We start from the raw sequence: 21223 nt of genomic DNA, 5'->3' as shown, positions 1-21223 counted from the left end.
GTTGGACCACTGCGCCTCTGGCCTGGTTGCCCCCTTGCTCCTCTACGCTCCTGCTCCAGAGCTCCTTGCTGAGTGTGTTCTTCACCGCCGCCGATAGCAGCGCCCCAGCTGCCGCAGGGCCGCCCGCTCAGCCTGATCACGCTTCCCGCCGCTTCCTGCCTGCAGCCCCGCCCCCTCGCCAGACGATTGGTGGACGCGACCCCGCCTCCCAGCTGACCCGCCCTCCCGGATCCCTTCTTATGTCGCCCCCTCAGCGACCGCACAGCGGACGCGCGCAGCGGGAACACCGACTGAGTGCCGAAGGTGCGCCAAAGGTAAGCCCGTCTGCGCCCGTCCGCGCCTGGACCGCGCCCAGTGCCAGGACCCCTGGCCCCCGCAGACCCCAGCCCACCCGCCGGACCTACGACGCCACCGAACTCTACGCACTCAACGCCGGAAGAATCCCGGGCTGCTACCGAGCCACCCCGAGACGCACCCACGGACCCTTCTGCTGCAACGCCTGCAAGTTCACCTGCATACGGACCTGCACCACTCCAGCAGTGCTCAAGACCTCGACGAGCAACAGCAGCAGCCACCTAAAGTGCATCCTGCTCAACACCCGCTCCGTCCACAGACACGCCGTCGAGCTCTGGAACCTGCTCGACACTACTTCACCAGACGTCGCCTTCCTCACGGAAACCTGGATGAACGCCTCTTCAGCGCCCGACATCGCCATCGCCATCCCAGACGGCTACAAGATCATCCGAAAGGACCGCATCAACCACACCGGAGGAGGCATCGTTATCGTCCACAGGAACACCATCCGCATCACGACCAACACCGACGACACCCTCGCAACCGCCGAGCACCTGCACTTTCAGGTCCACATCAACCCCAAGATCACCCTCAGAGGCACCCTCATCTACAGACCCCCGGGACAACGCACACAATTCAGCGAAGACATCGCCGACTTCATCAGCCCGCACGCCCTCTGCTCCGCTGACTACATCCTCCTAGGGGACCTCAACTTCCACCTGGAGAACAACAACGACCGCAACACCACCACCCTGCTGGACAACCTCGCCAACCTGGGACTCAAGCAGCTGGTGACCACCCCCACCCACTACGCCGGACACACACTCAACCCCGTCTTCTCATCCAGCAAGGACATCGTCTTCAGCCACGCCACCGGACTCCACTGGACGGACCACAGCTGCGTCCACTTCAGCTTCGGAAGGACCACGACCCACCACCACCAGCAACAGGTTGCACGCAGGAGCTGGAACAAGATCACAGCCGACCAGCTCACAACCTCCCTGAACATGAACCCTCCCACCAGCACAACGAACCCTAGCCAGGCGGCCACCAACCTCACGAAGTGGATCAGCGACTGCGCAGACGAGCTCGCCCCCCTGAGGACCCCGCCTAGCAGACCCGGCAGCAAGAAAGCCCCATGGTTCACCGACAAACTCAAGAGCTCCAAGAAGAACTGCTGAGCCCTCGAGAGAACCTGGCGCAGAGACCCAACACCGGATAACATGACTGCCCTCAAGCTCGCCACCCGAAAACACCACCAACTGATCCACGCCACCAAGAAAACTGCATTCAAACGACTGGACAACAACGCACACAACAGCAAGGAACTCTTCAACATCGTTAAAGAGCTCTCCAACCCCAACGCCGTAAACAACGACATCACCCCTTCGCAAGACCTCTGCAACTCCCTCGCATCCTACTTCCACAACAAGATCGCGGAAATACACAACAGCTTCAGCACTCAACCGACGAACGCCACGACCGAACCACCGCCCCCCACCACCACCCTCCGCGCCTGGACTCCGATCAGCACCGAAGACACCGTCCGCACGATGAACTCCATCCACTCCGGATTTCCGACCGACCCCTGCCCTCACCACGTCTTCAACAAAGCCGACGCTGTCATCGCACCCCACCTGCGGGACATCATCAACACCTCCTTCGACACCGCCACCTTCCCGGAGAGCTGGAAGCACGCCGAACTCAGCGCCCTACTCAAGAAGCCATCGGCCGACCCGACCGACCTCAAGAACTACGGCCCCATCTCGCTGCTCCCGTTTCCTGCAAAAGTTATCGAGAAGACCGTCAACAAGCAGCTGGCCGCCTTGTTCGAGACGAACGGATCCCTCGACCCCTCCCAGTCTGGCTTCCGGGCCAACCACAGCACCGAGACCGCCCTGATCGCAGCCACCGATGACATCCGAGCGCTGCTCGACAACGAAGAAACAGCGGCCCTCATCCTCCTCGACCTCTCCGCGGCCTTCAACACTGTCTGCCACCGTACCCTAGTACAACGCCTCAGCAACGTCGGAGTCCAGGAGAAGGCACTGGAGTGGATCATCTCCTTCCTCGCCGGAAGGACACAGAGAGTCCGTCTCCCTCCGTTCAGATCTGAAGCCACTGAAGTAATCTGCGGCGTCCCTCAAGGCTCCTCGCTCAGTCCAACCCTCTTCAACGTCTACATGAGCCCCCTCGCAGACATCGCACGCCAGCACAACCTCAACATCATCTCATACGCCGACACCCAGCTGATCCTCTCCCTCACCAACGACCCCGCCACCGCCAGAGCCAACCTTCACGAAGGGATGAAAGAGGTAGCCGAATGGATGAAGAACAGCCGCCTGAAACTGAACTCGGACAAGACGGAAGTCCTCATCCTGGGATCCTCACCCTCCGCCTGGGACGACTCCTGGTGGCCCCCCGCCCTAGGCAGCGCACCCAAACCAACAGACCACGCACGCAACCTGGGCTTCATCCTGGACTCCTCCCTCTCCATGACCAGACAAGTCAACGCCGTCTCCTCGTCGTGCTTCAACATCCTGCGCATGCTACGCAAGATCTTCCGGTGGATCCCCACCGAGACCAGGAAGACGGTCACCCAGGCCCTCGTCACCAGCCGTCTGGACTACGGCAACTCCCTCTACGCCGGAACCACCGCCAAACTCCAGAAGAGACTCCAGCGGATCCAGAACGCCTCAGCACGACTCATCCTGGACATCCCCCGTCGCAGCCACATCTCCGGACACCTGAGAGACCTGCACTGGCTCCCGGTCAACAAGAGAATCACCTTCCGTCTCCTCACCCACGCACACAAAGCCCTACACAACCAAGGCCCAGGATACCTCAATAGCCGCCTCAACTTCTACGCTCCCAAATGCCAGCTTCGATCGACCAGCCACGCCCTCGCCGCCGTCCCCCGCATCCGAAGAGCCACCACAGGGGGACGGTCCTTCTCCTACCTCGCCGCCAAGACATGGAACTCCCTCCCCACCCACCTCCGCCTGACCCAGGACCACCTCGCTTGCAGGAAGCAACTCAAGACCTGGCTGTTCGAGCAGTAGCGGACCCCCCCCCCCCCCCCCAGCGCCTTGAGACCCCCTGGGTGAGTAGCGCGCTATATAAATGCGATGATTGATTGATTGATTGATTGATTGGAAGCTCAGGGAAGGGTCAAATTTAATGCACAAGTTTCGTACTGCGTTGGCTGTGTTTGGGGGGATGGTAGCGTCTTCTGGCCACCATAGTGTTGGGTTAAAAGAATTATCTTTTCCAAAAGGTAGGATCTCAGTCTTCCCTGAATTACATTTAAGATGATTCGTGCTCATCCAATGGAAAATGGCCTTTAGGCAGTTTTTGAGACTGACTTCTGCTTCGCTGGTTTCACCCTCCATCACTAGGATGAGTTGTGTGTCATCCGCATATGAGATGGTAGCTATGCCGAAGGATGATATGAAGGTAATCAGGGGGGCCATATATACATTAAAGAGTGTCGGGCTCAGGCATGAGCCCTGAGGTACACCTGAATTTAGTGGGATCTCTTCTGATCTGAACTGGCCCAGGGTGACCACTTAGTCTGTTTGTTAAAAAACTTTTCAGCCAGCTCAGTACCTTTGCAGTTATCCCTGCCGCGGCTAGTCGATCTATCAAGATGGTGTGGGACACAGTGTCGAAAGCCGCGGACAGGTCTAAGAGTATAAGGACTGCTTTTTTGCCCTGGTCTAGCGCTGCTCTGAGTATTTCCAAGAAAAATATTAAAGCGGATTCCATAGAGTGTTTTGCTCTGAAGCCAGCTTGGTTTGGGTGCCAGATATTATTTACCTCTAAAAAGGTGGTGAGCTGTTGGTTTACTTCCTTTTCTGTGAGTTTACAAAAGGTAAGGAGCAGGGAGATTGGTCGTAGATTAGTGAGGATGGTGGGGTCTGGTGATGTTTTTTTTGTAGGGGTTTTACCGCTGCCAATTTCCATTCCTCAGGGACCACTCCTAGGGAGAGTGAAGAGTTAATAATATTGTTGATGATGGGGTTTACGATCTCCACCATGGTGTGGAGAACATAGGGGGGGCAAGGGTCGAAGGGGGAGCCAGATGTGATTTTTAGGATTTTTCTCTGCGATTCTTCCAGGCTGACTGCCTTAAAGGAGGCTAACTGGTTTATCACGCTATTCCTATTTGTTTGAGACTCTTCCAAGGGGGAGGGGGGGAAATCTTTGGTAAGCGTCTGCATTTTCTTGTGGAAATAGTCTGCGATGTTGTTACACAGGGTTTGGGAGGGGGAATGTCTCTCTGCATGTTCTTTGGGTTGGTGTAGGAGTTAACGATATTGAAGATGTCTTTTTGTTTGTTGTTGCTATTAGTTATGGCATCGGTGAAAAAAACCTTTTTGGCTGCTTTTATCATCCCATGGTAGTGTCGGCCCGCCACTTTATACCTGGACTGGTCAGTTGTATTATATTTTCTGCGCCAGGTCCGCTGATCAGAATGAGTTTATGCCACATAGATCTATCACATTGAACATTGCCACAGCAGAATGAATTAGGGCTCTGTTGGCAGTAGCCTCACTGGATACAAATAAGGCGTTCGATTCAGTAAAATGGCCCTTCTTATTCGGCATTATGAGCAAGATGGGATTTGGTCCCAGCTTTTTGGAATGGGTCAGGTTGCTCTATACTAACCCTAGGGAGCAGCTCAAAGTCAATGGTGTCCTCTCTCAGGAATTCCCCATTAGAGAGGGGCATGAAGCAGGGCTGCCTCTCTCACCAATGCTATTAGTCCTAGCGATAGAGGCGCTGGTGGCATTGATTCGGGTCGACACCCAAATCTGGGGCTGGAGATGGGATCATACATGGGTGGAAATTCTATCCCTCTATGCGGATTATATTCTATTGTATCTAGCCCACACAGACTAAACTTATTTTTTGTGGAAATGTGAGATCTTCAATATTTATGGGCACTTCTCCAGCCTTGAGATAAACTGGATGAAATCCCAAATATTACCAGCGGGCGGGCATCTGGAAGGTCTATAACACAACAAGGCACTGGGAAATCCCAATGACTTAAAGGGTAAGAGAGGCAGGAATGTTTAGAGTATATCCTCCCTACAAACTATATTCACAAAAAATACTCTAACGGACCTTCAGAGAGATCCAAAAAAGCTAGAGGAAAGAGGGGAATGAAAACTCCTGAGATTAAGGTTGTGCCTAATACAACCGTGGTCGTGGGGGAGATAAGTATTTCTTTAGTTTACCCTCACACACCCTAGTGGTGTCATGCTTCATCATCGGGTCACCCAGACCCCTAGAAGTCCGGGTGGGCTCGACCACAGTATTGGGAGTGCTTTTAATATGTTTAAGACAGAGGGGGTTAACTAGATAAAATACCTCAGGCAGATCCCCAGTTTCCCTTTATTTTGTGGGTCTGTCTGGGTAAAGCCGAGGACCAGAACCAAACAGGTAGCAGGCAGGGCGACCGATCTTAAATAAGACCACCCCTTCTGACTTTGGTCCTGTGAGATACAGTCAACCTCCCCGAACTGGATGGAGCCTGGCAGTTGACACACATCCACTCTTACATAATATCACGTGGAGCAGCTACTCTGCCCTCACCATACTGACAGGATAGGGACACCCCATCCCAGTAATTTCACTCACATAGGGGAGTTACATCCTTGCCCTGAAGAAAGTCCTGGACCATTTTCTGGCCCCTTTTTGGACTGAAACATGTCGGCACTAGGGTCCTAGGACCATAACAGTCCTATAAGACCCAGTTTTTCTATTTTAATTACCCAGACAGACCCAAAAATAAAGGGAAACTGGGGATCTGCCTGAGGTATTTTATCTAGTTAACCCCCTCTGACTTAAACATATTAAAAGCACTCCCAATACTGTGGTCGAGCCCACCCGGACTTCTAGGGGTCTGGGTGACCCGATGATGAAGCATGACACCACTAGGGTGTGTGAGGGTAAACTAAAGAAATACTTATCTCCCCCACGACCACGGTTGTATTAGGCACAACCTTAATCTCAGGAGTTTTCATTCCCCTCTTTCCTCTAGCTTTTTTGGATCTCTCTGAAGGTCCGTTAGAGTATTTTTTGTGAATAGGTCATCTGGAAGGGACATAATTTTAAAAATACCTGCTTGTTTTGAAATCTGCTGCAGGGAATATGGGGACGAGGGGGGCTGTGAAGTTTATCGTCGATTCTCTTATAAAAAATGTGTCTGCTTGAATTTTGCTGCGGGGAATTCCTGGGAGTTGTCAGAGGGTGGGGCCGAGGGAAATGAGGATTTGCGTCCTCTGCATTGTGCCATTAAAGGTGCTGTTTTTGTGCACTATAGCTGTTTGCCCGGCCAGCCTTAAATGAGGGACGAGGCACGGAAGAGCCACTGGTGCAGCAAAGGCATGCCTGAGGCAAGCCGGGCTGTGCCCTTCCGGGACCAGGAATGCTGCCCTTACGCCATCAGATAAGGTAACTTAAACATGTGGCAATTACAAGCACTTCATACTCAACCATCCGCTTCCTGTATGCATGCCTTTGACCTTAATCTTCCATCACGGTCTTGCAACTACTATGGTTGGTTAGCGCAGCCTGGATTGAGTTATCCCCAGGGATCTTGCATATCCTCCCCAGTAGTTTGGCATTTCTATCTAGACAAGTGTCGCTCATTTGCTGCCCTCAAGCTAGACATATTCAAATTTCTATCTGAGGCTAGTCCGGACGCAATGTTTCTCATGGAGATTTGGCTGTCAGAGGACTCTGGCCCCGAAGTCACTCAGGCTCTTCCCCCATGCTACCGCATTATAAGGCTGCATAGACAGGGAAAAGTTGGCGGTGGAATCGCTATGGTCTATGGGGAGTCACTTAATTGCCTTCATCTTTGTCCACCATCTCTAATTGTAAGAGCTTAGCCTTTTCTCTAACCTTCGGTCCTACCTTCACTTTCCCGAATTCTCATATATAGACCCCTATACCAAATTCCTTCAAAGTCTCCCGGAGGCAGTTGCTGAGTTAGCTGTGGATAGGCCTAATTTCAATTTACCCAGAGATTTTAATCTCCATATGGATGACCTGCATGGTAGTGCCTCTAAAATGATATTGCATGATATGGCTTCCCTACAGCTGCTTCATTAAATGTAGGGACCATCTAATAGTAAGGTCATACTATTGACCTGGTGTTTCGCAATCTCTGGAATCTTCAGGACTACACCCCTCTTTCTCTATCTTGGTAAGACCAATTTTTTATCCCCCCCCTTATCCTCCCCATGTCCCCCCCCCTCCCCTCCTTCCCTGGTTAAACGGCTGAAACGTCCTTGGGCCAAACTTAATTTGGAGAATTGGCTGGAGGCCTCGGAAACCTCTAAACCCGATCCCTTGGATAACATCAATCTAGCCACTCACCAGTTTAATGAGTGGCTGGTCACCTCTTTGGATGAGGTCTTCCCATGAGTTGGCATAAAGATGTCCAGCGATCTCACAAGTCCCCCTGGTTCATGGCTCAGCTAATTTCTTGGAAGAAAGAATGCAGGCATCTAGAAAGAAGATGGATGAAGACCTATGATGTGATCAGTAAAGCTGAATATAGGAACTCCATCATGCTTTATCATGCAGAGATGAAATGTTCGCAAGCCGCCTCTACTTCACAAAAATCACTAACTATTCCAATGGCCCTAGGTAGATTTTTAATATTTTCAAAGACATCACAGAACCCTTGGCAGTCGGCCCTACTTTGGTCGCATTGATTGAGCACTGTGATGAATTGGCGTCTTTCTGCCAGAAAAAAATCATTGACGTTTACTCCGTGTTTCTGGACATTTCTGATCTGATGGACCTTGGTTCCAGTATTTTTGCTCAGGATGCTTAAGAACGCTTTGGTAAAGGAGCTGCTACAAACTGTTAATTCCAGTTCACCTTTGGATCCTGACGCGTCCACACATGCTCCGTCAAGAGTCGGATGGTGTTGTCCCTGTACTGACAGAACTATTAAATCTTGTTCCTGTATTGTGGACGGGTCCCTCTCCAGTGGAAGCATGCAATTTTCAGATCACTCCTACCTTGACCCCTCCAACTGTAGTAATTACAGGCCTATGACCTTGTTACCCGTAGCCGCTAAGCTACTAGAAAAACATGTTAATAAAAACCTTTCCGCCTTCTTCGAACATAAGGAACTCCTTCATTACATCCAGATGGGCTTCCGCCCTCCACACAGCACAGAATCAGCACTGATGGCGGTGGTCGAGAAACTCAGGCAGCTCCTGGATCAAGGAGGATCCGCAGCCACCATTCTGCTAGACTTCAGTGCTGCGTTCGATCTGGTGGACCATCCCACTCTCTTGCAGAGGATTCATGGACAGAGCATTCGATTGGCTTTCCTCCTTCTTGGAGAATCATACCATTCAGGTTCAGGATCAGTCCTGCCTTTCAACCAGCCTCCCGTCCTGCTGTGGAGTGCATCAGGACTCCTCCCTGAGCCCCACTCCGTTCAATCTCCATCTACATCCCCTTGCTGACATTGTGCACTCCAAGGGGTTGTCGTCGGTTTCTTATGCCAGAGACACCCAGTTGGTTATGTCAATCTTCCCTGACTCTGGCTCAGGCTCAGTCCAGCTATCTCAGACTCCTTGTCTTCAGGAAGTAGCCAGCTGGATGGCTGGTTGTAAATTAAACCACAAGGAAGACTAAACAGAAGTCATGTTGCTGGGTAACAATCTCAGAACTTTGCTCTGAGCCCCCTCCCACACTGTCTGAGCAAACTGCCCACTCACAAAAACTCAATAAAGAACCTTGGGATTTGGCTTGACTCTGGTCTTACCATGGACCATCAAGCCAAAATACTTGCTGCCAGTGCTACGGCATCCTGAGACTATTGTGGAAAGTCTTTCCCCTACTGTCTTCCACCACCAGAAGAGTGATTATTTAGGCCATTGTGCTTTCCTGACTCGACTATGGGAATGCCATGTCTTTGGGATCACCCCTCTATGTCACCAGGAGACTGCAGAAAGCTGCTGCACGCCTCCAGACAATCCTTTTGAAACACCAATCGGCCACCAAGGCTCTGAGAGATCTACACTGGCTTCCAGTGGAACACCAAGAGCAGTTTAAGACTCTCTGCAGTATTCACAGGGCAATTCATAGAAAGAGCCCTTCCTTGTTGAGATCATTAGCCTCTCTTGATCTCCCTGGGAGCCCTCAGATCTTCATCAGCCCACCTACTGAAGATCCACTTCCTTTCTGGCCCCCAGACTTTGGAACACTCTACCACTGAAACTGGCATTAAAGACCGGGCTTTTCTGCGACGGATCTTCAATCAAGGGTTTGTAAAGCGCTGCTACTCACCTGTGAGGGTCTCAAGGTGCTGAAGGGTGTGGGGGGGTTGCTGATCCATATGGGTGTGGGTGTGGAGTTTCAGTCAAAGAGCCAGGTCTTGAGGTCCTTCCTGAGCAGATTACCTGAGGTGGAGTGGTAGGGTGTTCCAGATCTTGGCGGCAAGATAGGCAAAGGATGTTCCTCCAGTTCTGGTTGTGTCGATCCATGAGACGGAGGCTAGGGTGAGATGGGCGGAGCGAAGTTGTCTGGCGGGTGTGTGTAAAGTGAGGCGGTGCTTGAGATATTTTAGTCCTGCGTAGTAGAGGGCCTTGTGGGTGTGAGTGAGTAGCTTGAAGGCAATTCTCTTGTTGATAGGGAGCAAGTGGAGTTGTTGGAGATGATGTGTCATGTGGCTATGGCAGGGATGTTGAGGACCAGTCTGGCTGCGGTCTTTTGGACCTTCTGTAGCTCCCTGGGCTGTTTCTGGGTGATGCCGGCGTACAGTGCGTTGCCGTAGTCAAGTCTGTTGGTGATGAGTGCATGGGTGACCATCTTTCTGGATTCTGTGGGGAGCCATCTAAATGTCTTTCAAAGCTAGCTAAGCGTTTGGAAACAGGATGAAGATACTGTGTTGATTTGGCTGTTCATTGAGAGCGAGGAGTCCAGTATGATGCCATGGTTGCGTGCAAGGTCCGTAGGGTTGGGAGAGGTTCCTAGTGTGGCGGGCCACCAGGAGTCGTCCCAGGCTGAGGGCTGGGTCCCAGGAGGAGTACTTCGGTCTAGTCGAAGTTGAGCTTGAGGCAGCTGTCTTGCATCCAGGTAGCAACTGCCTTCATTCCGTTGTGAAAGTTAATTTTGGCAGCTGTAGGTTCATTTGTGAGGGAGATGATCAGCTGGGAGTCCTCGGCGTATGAGACGTTCTTGAGTCCGTGGCTTTTGATGATTGCTGCGAAGAGAGCCATGTAGATGTTGAAAAGGGTGGGGCTAAGGGAGGAGCCCTGGGGAACTCTGAAGCTGCTTTCTGTAGGTTCTGAGAGGAATGGGGGTAATCTGACTCGCTGTGTTCGGGTGGCTAGGAAGGAATAGATCCAGTTCAGTACCATGTCGTGGATGCCGGCGTTATGGAGCCTCGTGATTTGGGTGCGATGGGAGACGGTGTTGAAGGCGGTCAAGTGGTCCAGTCGGATGAGGGCAGCAGTTTCACTCCATATGAGGAGGAAGCGGATGTCGTTGGTGGCAGCGAGGAGTGCGGTCTCGGTGCTGTGGTTGCTTCGGAAGCTGAATTGGGAGGTGTCCAGGACTTGGTCCTCTTCGATGAACTCGGATAGCTGGACGTTGATGGCCTTCTCGATGACCTTGGCTGGGAAGGGGAGGAGGGAAATGGATCAGAGGTTCTTGAGGTCTGTCGGGTTGGCGGACGGTTTCTTCAGCAGGGGGTTGATTTTGGCGTGTTTCCAGTTGTTGGGGAAGGTGGAAGTTTCAACGGAGCAGTTGATCTTCCGCAACAGTTTTATCTCGCTCCCTACAGTGTTTATTGCAGCGCAGGGAGGCCTTCGCATAGCCATGCGCTATATAAGACCTCAGGAATAGAATAGCATACTGTGGGAGGAACTACAGCAGTCAAAGGTTGATGCTTGGATTTTCTTCAACCACCTCTAAGGACCAAGAACTGTAATTGGCACCATTTGGCAGGTTAGAAGTACCAGAAGAGGAGGTCAGAGGTTTCAGATGGACTCTTTGATGGCCCGGAGACTTCTTAACAGGATGCAAGCTGACACAAGCCCTTGGAGAACCTTGGCAAGCAGGATGTAGAAAGCAAAAGTCTAGTCCTTTCACCGCCCAAGACAGAAGCAACATGCAGTAGGCCAGCACAACAAAGCAACAAGCAGAGTGGAAGTTCAACCTTCTAAGGCATCCAGCTCTCCTTGGCAAAATCTCCACTTAGTCTAGAAGTGATCTGAAGTTATAGTGTCAAAGCTCCAGTACATCTACCAGTTTCTGCGTTTGAAGTAGGCAAACTTCAAAGGAAAGTCTTTGTATTGCACATGATCCTACCTTTCCCTGACCTGGCTCCAGATACACTACAGGGGTAGGAGACAGCTCTGTGTGAGGACAGACACAGCCCTATTCAGGTGTCTGTGACAACTCCTCCCATCACTCTAGCTCAGGAAGACCCATCAGCCTAGTGAAGGGTCATCAGGATATGCAGGGCACACTTCAGCTCCTTTGTGTGACTGTCTAGAGTGAATGCACAAGCAGCCCAACTGTCACCCTCCCTCAGACGCGGATTCCACAGGCAGGCGGAGGCACAGAATGGTAAAGCATGAAAATGCCCACTTTCTAAAAGTGGCATTTTCAAACATGCAATTTAAAAACCAAGTTCACTATAAGACATATTTTTTAAATTGTGTGTTCAAGGACCCCAAACTCCAAATCTCTATCTCTTCCCAACTGGAAGTGACACTTCTAAGAGGTTACAAGGCATCTCCAATGGTAACCTATGGGAGAGATAGTCCTTGCAATAGTGAAAAATGCATTTAGCAGTATTTCACTATAAGGACAGGTAAAACACACCAGTGTATATCCTACCTTTTACATACACTGCACCATGGGGCTACCTTGGTCCTACCTTAGGGGGGCTTTACATGTAGTAAAGGGGAAAGTTTCAACAACATTGCAGTTTAACACTTCACTCACACACACTGCAGTGGAAGGCCAGAGACATGTTTGCAGGTCTACTTATGTGTTTGGCACAATAAGTGCTGCAGGCCCTCTAGTAGCATTTGAAATACGGGCCCTAGGCACACCTAGTGCACTTTACTAGGGACTTACTAGTAACTCAAATATGCCAATCTTGGGTAAACCAATCACCAATAAATTTTATACAGAGAGCATATGCAGTTTAGCACTTATCCGCACTGGTAAAGTGCCCCCAGTACTAAAGCCAGGCCAGATAAAAAAAGGAGGATGAAGGCAAAAAGTTTGGGGATAATCCTGCAAAAGGGCCGGGTCCAAATATAATGATGTAGCCCTTGAATGTAAATTTGGTGTGCTCATACTTTTACAGCAGGTGTGCAAATACTGGTTGTGTGTTTTGTCAAATCAATTGACAAGCAGAGAAGTAGTAACTACAGCCCCGATTCATAAATGTCTTGCAGTGTACTTGGCACAGTCTTTAAGAGGGGATTAACAGCACAGACAAGTATTCTTCGTTCTAGAATCAGCTGATAGGTGCAGTACGCCCGTGTTCTTTTGCAAACAAATGTCCCATTGTGTGACTTGGAGCTCATTTTGAAGACTACACTATGGGGAGGAGCTATTTCACTTGAATTACAACTTCTGAAACAGAAGGTAAACACTGACCACACTACCATAGGTGCATTAATCCACTTATCTATACCTTCTATTGTACCCTGTGAACAACACTTTAAAAACAAATCTCTGCATGATGAGTATGGGCACCATGGATGCAAGTGTGAAGGCCTCAGACCAGGGTAAGAAATTCAAACTTTATAAATAAGAAAGTAAACACTTTAGACCTCTTTGAGAATGGCTTGTAATAGTGCAAACACCAGACCACTAGGAGAGTCTATGACCATAATGAAAAAGGACACATCAAATGTAGGCACACAACTCCACAGTATAAAGGAAAACCAGAAGCCGACTCTGAAGGCTACAATGCCAGCATTGGAGTTGTGATCAATAAAGCACCTACACTGTGTAGAGCAGGCAGAGCTGCAGCACAATGACACCAGAGACAGCAGCAGATAAGGAGTCTCCAGGCAGTGCCTCAAAAATGGAGAAAGAATCTGTTGATGCTATGGGCGTCCATGAGGGAACAAGGTGGAACGATGACTACGGATACCTTGGCCTGGAAGAGTCGGAGGGAGGACTCTAGTAATAATATGGAACTATATTCGAGCAAAGAATCTGTACAAAATATATAGAATCACTGGATAGTAAAGGACCATGTGATCCTGTAATGCAAAAAATAAGTACATTTCAAACTTATCCAGTGTACATTTAAGGGCATTTAAATCAATGGTAATGAGGAGGGTAGTTATGAGGCAGGTTGATCCAATATACAAGCAACGTCGCACACCACAAGGTCTAATATACCATGTTGTTCATTTGTTAGAAATTGTCCATGGAGTGTTAAGTTCATATGAAGAAGTAAATCAATATCCAATCTTGATTCCGATGTTGTATTGATGTATTTTATTTGGCATATATCTATCGAAGCGCGAATCACAGCCGACGCGCGTTTCGCCCACAGGGCTTTTTCAAGGCTGTATACATATAAAAAAAGAAAGTACAACATAAGGTAATACTAAATTTCATGAGTAAATATGCTAAAGAATAGCACAGTTAGCCACAAACCATGTGTGCAAGAAAAGGGGAAAGGAAAAATGTACTGATGCACCCGTGTAAAAAATATATGGTGAATCCACTTTTCACCAGATTAAGACATAGGTAGAAATCAGAAGTCATTATTTAAGCATAATATTTTGTTGCAAAATAATGAGAAAAGGCATAACCAGTAGATAGAGCCACATGGTGTAAGGAATAATTAGGACGGATGAGAGGGGTCGTTGTCTCACCTTAAAATGTTCAATATTTCTACTGTTCTATAAGAGGTCCCTAATCGTATAAGGTATCCTATAAAAGTTCTGTAGGCTAAGAAAATATATATACAAATGTATGAGTTTATGTAACATAAGCCGATATTTTAACTAGCGAGACATACATATATTGAGAGCACCCAAAAATTGCTATAAATAAAGGATGAAAAAAGTTTGTCATTGTCATCCTTTAGTCTTAACAAGATAAAATTCTTACCGAAAGTACATGTATCCAATAGGTAAGCAAATGCCCTAACACCGAGGACATATATTCCTAGTTCATCGGTATCCGTAAATATAATGGGTGTATGGACCAGCATCCATCCTGTATAATTCAATGAAGAAAAGAGTCTTCATTAATAGCACTTAATCTGTTAATTTACATTGTAGTAAGTCCATAGACTAACCGTAACGTACGGCGAACTATAAATTGTTACATTTAAATGAGGTTATAATCAGGGAGGTAAATAACTCCCTGGTCAGTAAACGAGTGCGAGAGCGACCCCCTACGTAGGTATTAACTAGTTATACGTAAAAATCAAACGTAAAACGAGTGTAAACGATAAATACATCGATGTGGACGTTTATATGTAACAGTCAAAATTGCTCTTCTATTTTAAAAATCAATCGTCTTAACGTAAATATCATCTCCGTTACCAAAATGTCCAAGTTTGAATACATAGTAAGTTTTAGAAATAAACACATCGATGTAGACGTTTGTAGGTCATATTCAAAAATATTCTTCTACTTTATAAATCAAACGTCTTAACGTAAGTATCATCTCGATTACCAAAATAACCGAATTAGAAAACTAACCTTGTCTGTGTATATTCGTTCCTCTAGTCCGGTTGCTACGCGTCTGCATACCGGAACCTTCCCGCCAATATGTATAGGGCGAGATGCTAGCAATAGAAAGTGGACTGAACTACCCGTAACTAGTGTAGGCTCTGAACGTGGCAGCCATCTTAACACAGTTACATAGTTTGTTAACGTATTGGTAGTCCTAGCTATATGCGGACCTATCCAATTAGATAATAGTGCCATACAAAATGTATATGACAACAAATATAATTTCAAAAAGTCATGTAATAAGGTCCTGACCAATGAATATGAATATCCCTCACTCGTTATTCATCATACACCATAGTGATTCCAACCATCCGCTATCCTTTAATACAGTAAGTATTGGATTATTAAGATGATAGATGGGGACAGGCGCCATAGAGTAATGAAATATAGAGGAGATCAAAGAACCCATATTGGTTATTAAAGTAGTATTAGGCACATTGAAAGTGAGTAAAAAACATACTGAATGACAATATTTCGTAAGGTACTGCTCACATTATAATAACCAGTTAACATTCATGATATCTAGGTGTGAAAAGTACTAAGAGTTCTACATTTATAAGAATTCAAACATCTCTTTATCAATATTAATTCCGTGTTCAACAGCTCTCAAAGAGATGATCCATTTACATTCCATCTGGCGTAATTTAGTCACTCTGTTACCACCTCTTGGATTTGGAGGTACTACTTCAAGGCCATGAAAACCTATTTTGATCAGCTCTGTATGATTATGCATCGTATTGAAGTGGGAGGCTAGAGGGTATTGGGCATTGTTATTTCTAATTGCCCTGATATGCTCCTGTACCCGTTCCTTATGAGGTCTGGTGGTACTACCTATGTAAATTTTCCCACATATACATACAATACAATAAACGACAAACTTCGTATTACAATTAATAAAGTCATTAACTGTATGGATTCTTTCCGAATTATATTTGAATGTTTTAGCTTTATTTAATGCAAAGGGAAAAATATTACAAGTCCCGCATTTAAAAAAAAACCAAGGGTTTAGTTGATAGCCATGTTTTGTTGGACGCTGTTGGGATAAAACTAGGACACAATGTTTGTCGAAGTGTGTTACCTCTTGTAAATGTAATATTGGGTTGTGTGCCACTACTTCCTTGGTCTTATTGTCATCCGTTAATAGATGCCAATGTCTGTTAAGTATTTTGAATAAGTCAGAACTCGCAGTAGAATATGGAGTAATGAATCTATTAAGTTTTTTCTTACATGTTGATTTTTGTTTATAAGCTTTGCCCGTCAGTAACTGTGTTCTATTAATCTTATTTACAGTCTTACGTGCCTTCTTAATTGTTGTGTTGTTATAGCCTCTGGCAAAAAATCTCCTCTCAACCTCATTAATTTCCTCATCAAGTATTTTCAAGTCGCTGCAGTTTCTTTTAGTTCTAATCATCTCCCCCAAAGGAATAGCTTTAATTTGGGAGGGGGGATGTGCACTCTTGGCATGAAGTACTGCATTGCATGCTGTTTCTTTTCTAAATGGTCTGGAAAGTAGTTTATCCTTGTCTGCTATGATCGTGATGTCTAAAAGATTGATATGTGAGGTGCTTTGTGTTTTGGTAAAGGTTAGATTAAAGGGATTATCATTAATGAAGAGAAAGAATTCCTCTAACATTTCCTTAGTTCCAGCCCAAAACATTAAAATATCATCAATGTATCTCCCTAGAAAGAGTACATTCTCCATAAGTATACTAGGACCCTTGTTCCAAAGGTGCGTGAGCTCAAAGTATCCCATGTAGAGATTGCATATTGGATTTAAGTCTTTTGGATTTGTTAAATCGCAAAAGACATGTTCAATACTCTTAGTGGACGAGTATTTGTCTTCGTTCAGCACCCCGTACTACTAGCTAATTCTTTACTGTTTGTTAATACTATTTTTGTACATTCAATGATGTGTAGATCATTTAAGCATATCCACTGAGGTCTTTATTATATGCATGAGGCAGGTTGATGTTTGTTTTAGCAGCAAAGCTGCTCGCGCGAATATAGAAGTTCTACACCTTTTCTCAAGTATTTCATACCTCTCTTACTCAAGACAGAAAAACGTTCCATAGCTCATAAAACTGCAGCTGTAAGTAAACAGATGCGATCGTAAATTGGTGTCTTGCACTCTTCAGACTGTGCTAGCAACAACCACAAAATGTGCATAAAGGCAGGGTGTGACCCTTGTGATGGGTGTGAAATGAGCAGCTCCAGTGATTTGAATCATGACTGTCTTATGGATGGGTGCTGATGATCATGAAAAGTTCCTAAAAAAACTATTTTACAAGCTCCATCCCTTTACAATTATGGAAGTGGTGAGAGTTATTTACAGGTTGAAAGAGACGATTGAACCTGCTGAATGTTCTAAGAAGATTGAACAGGTTTTTCTGTACCTTAAAGGAGTATAAAGCCCATCAGAGAAAGTGGCAAGCATGTACAAGTAGGACAATGAGGAGATTTGTTTCATAATTAAACATTATTCGAGTAGGAAGTATTATTGCAGATCAATTATCTTTATAAAGGTCTAAAAATGGGGCCTCTGGTATTTTAGAAAGAAGTAAATGAAAACATGAAGACATTTGTGGATGTTATTTATGTAATTTTTTTTGCATTGCACCAAAAATAATATTTCAGCACATGGTGGAGACCGGTGTGCAGCTTAACATTAAATGCATCGAAGACAAATTTTACTTCCTGATCAGATCAAATGTGCCAGAAGCAAAGCCAGTATTTCAGCGGACCTCTCTGTGCTATAGCACGCGCTGTGAAATAGAAACTGTCAGGCTTTTACAGCGTTAATAGAACAAAATCTTCTTGAGATGAAAGATGAGCTAGAAGACTGCATCAACAACTGTATATAGTGCATTTTGCAGATAGAGAATAATTCTGAATATGAAACAGTTAAATGCTAATGAATATGTTCTGGTATTTGCTCTGTCAAGCCTTCTTGAGGAGGGCGGGAAGAAGGTAAAAAGAATAATTCTAATAACAGCAGAGAAAACCAACATTGCGCTTCTGTGCCACAAGTTTTTGAGAGGGTCGAGATAGATGGATTATTTTGTATTTCAGTGCCATACCTACGTATATGCATTGTCATCATTAGTTTAGCATTGTATGTTCCAATACAGCACCAAGTTTAAAACATACATATTTATTTAAAATTAAAAAAATAAGGTTTCGATTTTACATAACATCTCAGCATCTTGACGTCATGATAAGGAAAATAATTAAATAAAAAAAGACCGATAATGGCCCGCCCGCTCGATTTAAATATAGGCAGACCATTGATGTAACCACAGTGGGCCATCAGAGGCTGGCGTCCATGCCCACCAACCTAACTTATATGAGGGGGACATACAGGTCAGTTCTAACGGCCCATCACCACCAGGAAATCCCTGGAGGTCAGGGCCAATGAAAACTGTTAAATTCCCGGAAGGGGGGTTTTCTTTTTTTAAACATATGTTTAACGGGTGACTTCATTGTGTTGAAGGAGCTGTGTGTCAAACAAAAAAAAACACTGACAGAAACCGGCGTGGCTGCGGTTGTTGCCAATGCCTAAAAAATGACCACCAGCTTTGCAGCCTTTTCTAAATGTGGCTGGCCGGGACTCCGTTGCCCTGAGGGAGTAAAAGCTCGTCGGCCAAATTATACATTGGACCCTAAATGGCAAGCAGACCTTATTGATGTGCATGAACATGCACTGGATAATGATGGAGTAATGTTTATATTACCTGATAAATGTTCTGTCAAAGTATGCCTTTGCAATTGGATTGAAGAATAAATCTGGGAGTGTCTGAAAACTAAAAACTAAGGGAGAATTTTGCTAACTTTTGACGCAAGGTAGCAACCAATGTTGCAGCACTGTGTTGCATCAAGGGGAGTGTGAAAAACTCCACCAAGATATGGCACTGTTTATCCTCTCACCCAGCATTGATTCACTTCAGGCTGCCATTTGCCAACACATACACACCTGTGCACCATGGTGCAAGGGTGTGTGCATTGTACTAATCATAGGATTTATACTGATAGCAGAGCTTTCCGGTTAAAAAAAATTAAGCTTTCATATTTTTCCCATTTTGTACGTGTGCTGTATAACACAACACACATGCAAAGTTTGAAAAGTATATAGAAATTACAATGATTCTCCTCTGTTAAGCCTGCCTCAAGGAAGAATAATGTTTTGGTGTAAATATTTCTCAAAAACCGCTAATAGAGTAGATTTTGTGTCAATACCCATGGGTGGTTGCATGACAACACCTATTTACAACCCATGGAACGGCCCCGTGAAGCAAAGTAGCGCATAGTGCTACTTTTCATCACTTTTACCAACTTTTCAATGAAAATCCTGATTTGCTCTAGAAAGTAAAAACCACCAAAATGCCTTGAGCTGGGTTTACGGAACTCAAACCAGATGAAGGGCAGATCGCCCCACTCTGGATGAGTCGGTAGTCGTGGAGTGGGTACTGGGCTGGGTGGCTGCTGGTCCCATGTGACTAATTGGGTAGTAAAAAAACAATGATATCATGGTGAATGACCAAATAGCAGAGTGTCGACACTGGTTAGGGGCCTTGAATGGGCCCCGCGGGTGTCAGACAGTCTAGCATTATATGCTGATGAGGTCCGGACTTTCCTTGATGAGCCTCAGCAGTCAGGACCCCGGGTCCTCCAGAGCTTTGGGAAATTCTCAGCACCATCATCAACAAAAATAAATCCTCTGTGTATCTCATGGTGTACCCCCCTTTCACTGTTTGAAAGGCAGGGGACTTTCAGGTCTTGATGAATTTAAATACCTCTGGGTATACATTACAGAGGATGTGCAGACGGCCTGGGACAGAAACATTCAACCGTAGCTGGATAGCCTGCCCATGGACCTGGGGTTCTAGTAAGGCCTCCCTCAGTCCTTCTTGGGGTGCTCCTCAATCTTTAAGACGGTAATCTAGTCTCGCAAATTATACCATCTACAGAATGATTCCATATATTATTCCCTGCTACCTCTTCACTCGAAAGGATGCCGTTTTGCAAAGTTTTCCCGGGAACTACCACCCTTCCCAGAATTGCTCTGTTAAAATGCTTTAAATCCATGTTCGAGGGACATATAGCGGCTGTAGTGGATTCCTATCTTAGAGCATCTCATTTAATTATTATAAATGGACGGTGGTTTGATACCCGGGACAACCCAGCCTTTGCCCCTGACAAATGGGCAATGTGGAGGCCAAGGTATTCCACCTACTTTATGGGGAAGAGACACATTCTTCTCTCCCTCTGGCCATGGGGGTGATGCTTTGGGTTTGGAATGAAGCTATTATGTCTCTGGATGCATCGTATAACAAGGACCCCTGTAGTTGGGGAATTGGCTGGGGCAGTTGTCTGGGGTTACAGGGACTCCAGTGGTGGCATGCAATCTCAAAGTGGGGGAGGTCATGTGGAGTTACATTGAAATCATTTACAGAGCTCAATAGTGAATATAACCTCCACTGTAGTAAATTCCTTAGACTTGGGTAGCTCCTGTGTGCTCTTCCCGACTTTGCATGAGGGAGGCCAAAGTTTTAATGAAGGAACTGAGGTCATAAGATCACCACGGTCTATAGCTCTTTAGCAACATGTTCACCTGACTCTTTTGGCCAGTTGCACGATGTAGGAAGCTGGTTATATATATGGTATACCAAAAAGAGGTATACAGTGCAAAGAGTCCAGGTAGTCCCATATGAGTGGACAGAGACTTGCTCTAGCAAACCCAAGGTGCTCTTCTAGGGTGTAGTGTGATTGAGCACCCCTAGGCTGATCAGAGGGGAGTGTTAGACATCTGCAAAATATACAAACAGTCAATAGTCCTTAGGAAAACCCACTCTGGGAAAAATACTAATGAGTGCTCTGACAACTATAGGAGCAGTGACAGTCCTTAGGGGTATAGCTTCAGGGTTACCTGGTGGCATGATCCACTACCACCAGTATAAAGCTGTTCTCCAATGCTATTGGAGGGTCTAGGGGGGGCAACAATATCAACCCCTACCCTTCAAAGGAAACCCCAACCTCTGTAAATAGAATAAAGGAGGCCTTTGGGTGGCCATCTGTTTTGCCACTGGCTTGGCAGGTGACACAGGAGTTCCTACTCCAAGTTTTGGCATGGTCAAGATGCCCAACTAGGGGGATGTCATGAGCCA

General features: G+C 46.6%; 1 protein-coding gene across 5 annotated transcripts in view; it reads right to left on the bottom strand.

Moving 5' to 3' along the window:
* Nucleotides 1-21223, bottom strand: part of LOC146799918 (reticulophagy regulator 3-like) — a 137340-nt gene that overhangs the window by 48659 nt on the left and 67458 nt on the right. For 2 of the 5 annotated variants that reach the window (XM_085620869.1, XM_085620870.1), the window contains exon 4: nucleotides 7687-7817. The exons of 2 other annotated variants lie outside the window; for them this stretch is intronic. The gene's annotated coding sequence lies outside the window, so the exon portion shown is untranslated. Of the gene's footprint in view, nucleotides 1-7686; nucleotides 7818-14430; nucleotides 14539-21223 lie in introns of all 5 variants that reach the window. One more of the 5 variants, XM_085620872.1, reaches the window with a different exon arrangement.

This window comes from Triturus cristatus, chromosome 8 (assembly GCF_964204655.1).
Source record: "Triturus cristatus chromosome 8, aTriCri1.1, whole genome shotgun sequence".
Classification (NCBI taxonomy): domain Eukaryota; kingdom Metazoa; phylum Chordata; class Amphibia; order Caudata; family Salamandridae; genus Triturus; species Triturus cristatus.
The sequence above is the reverse complement of the archived record's forward strand: the minus strand, read 5'-3'. Positions and strand labels throughout refer to the sequence as shown.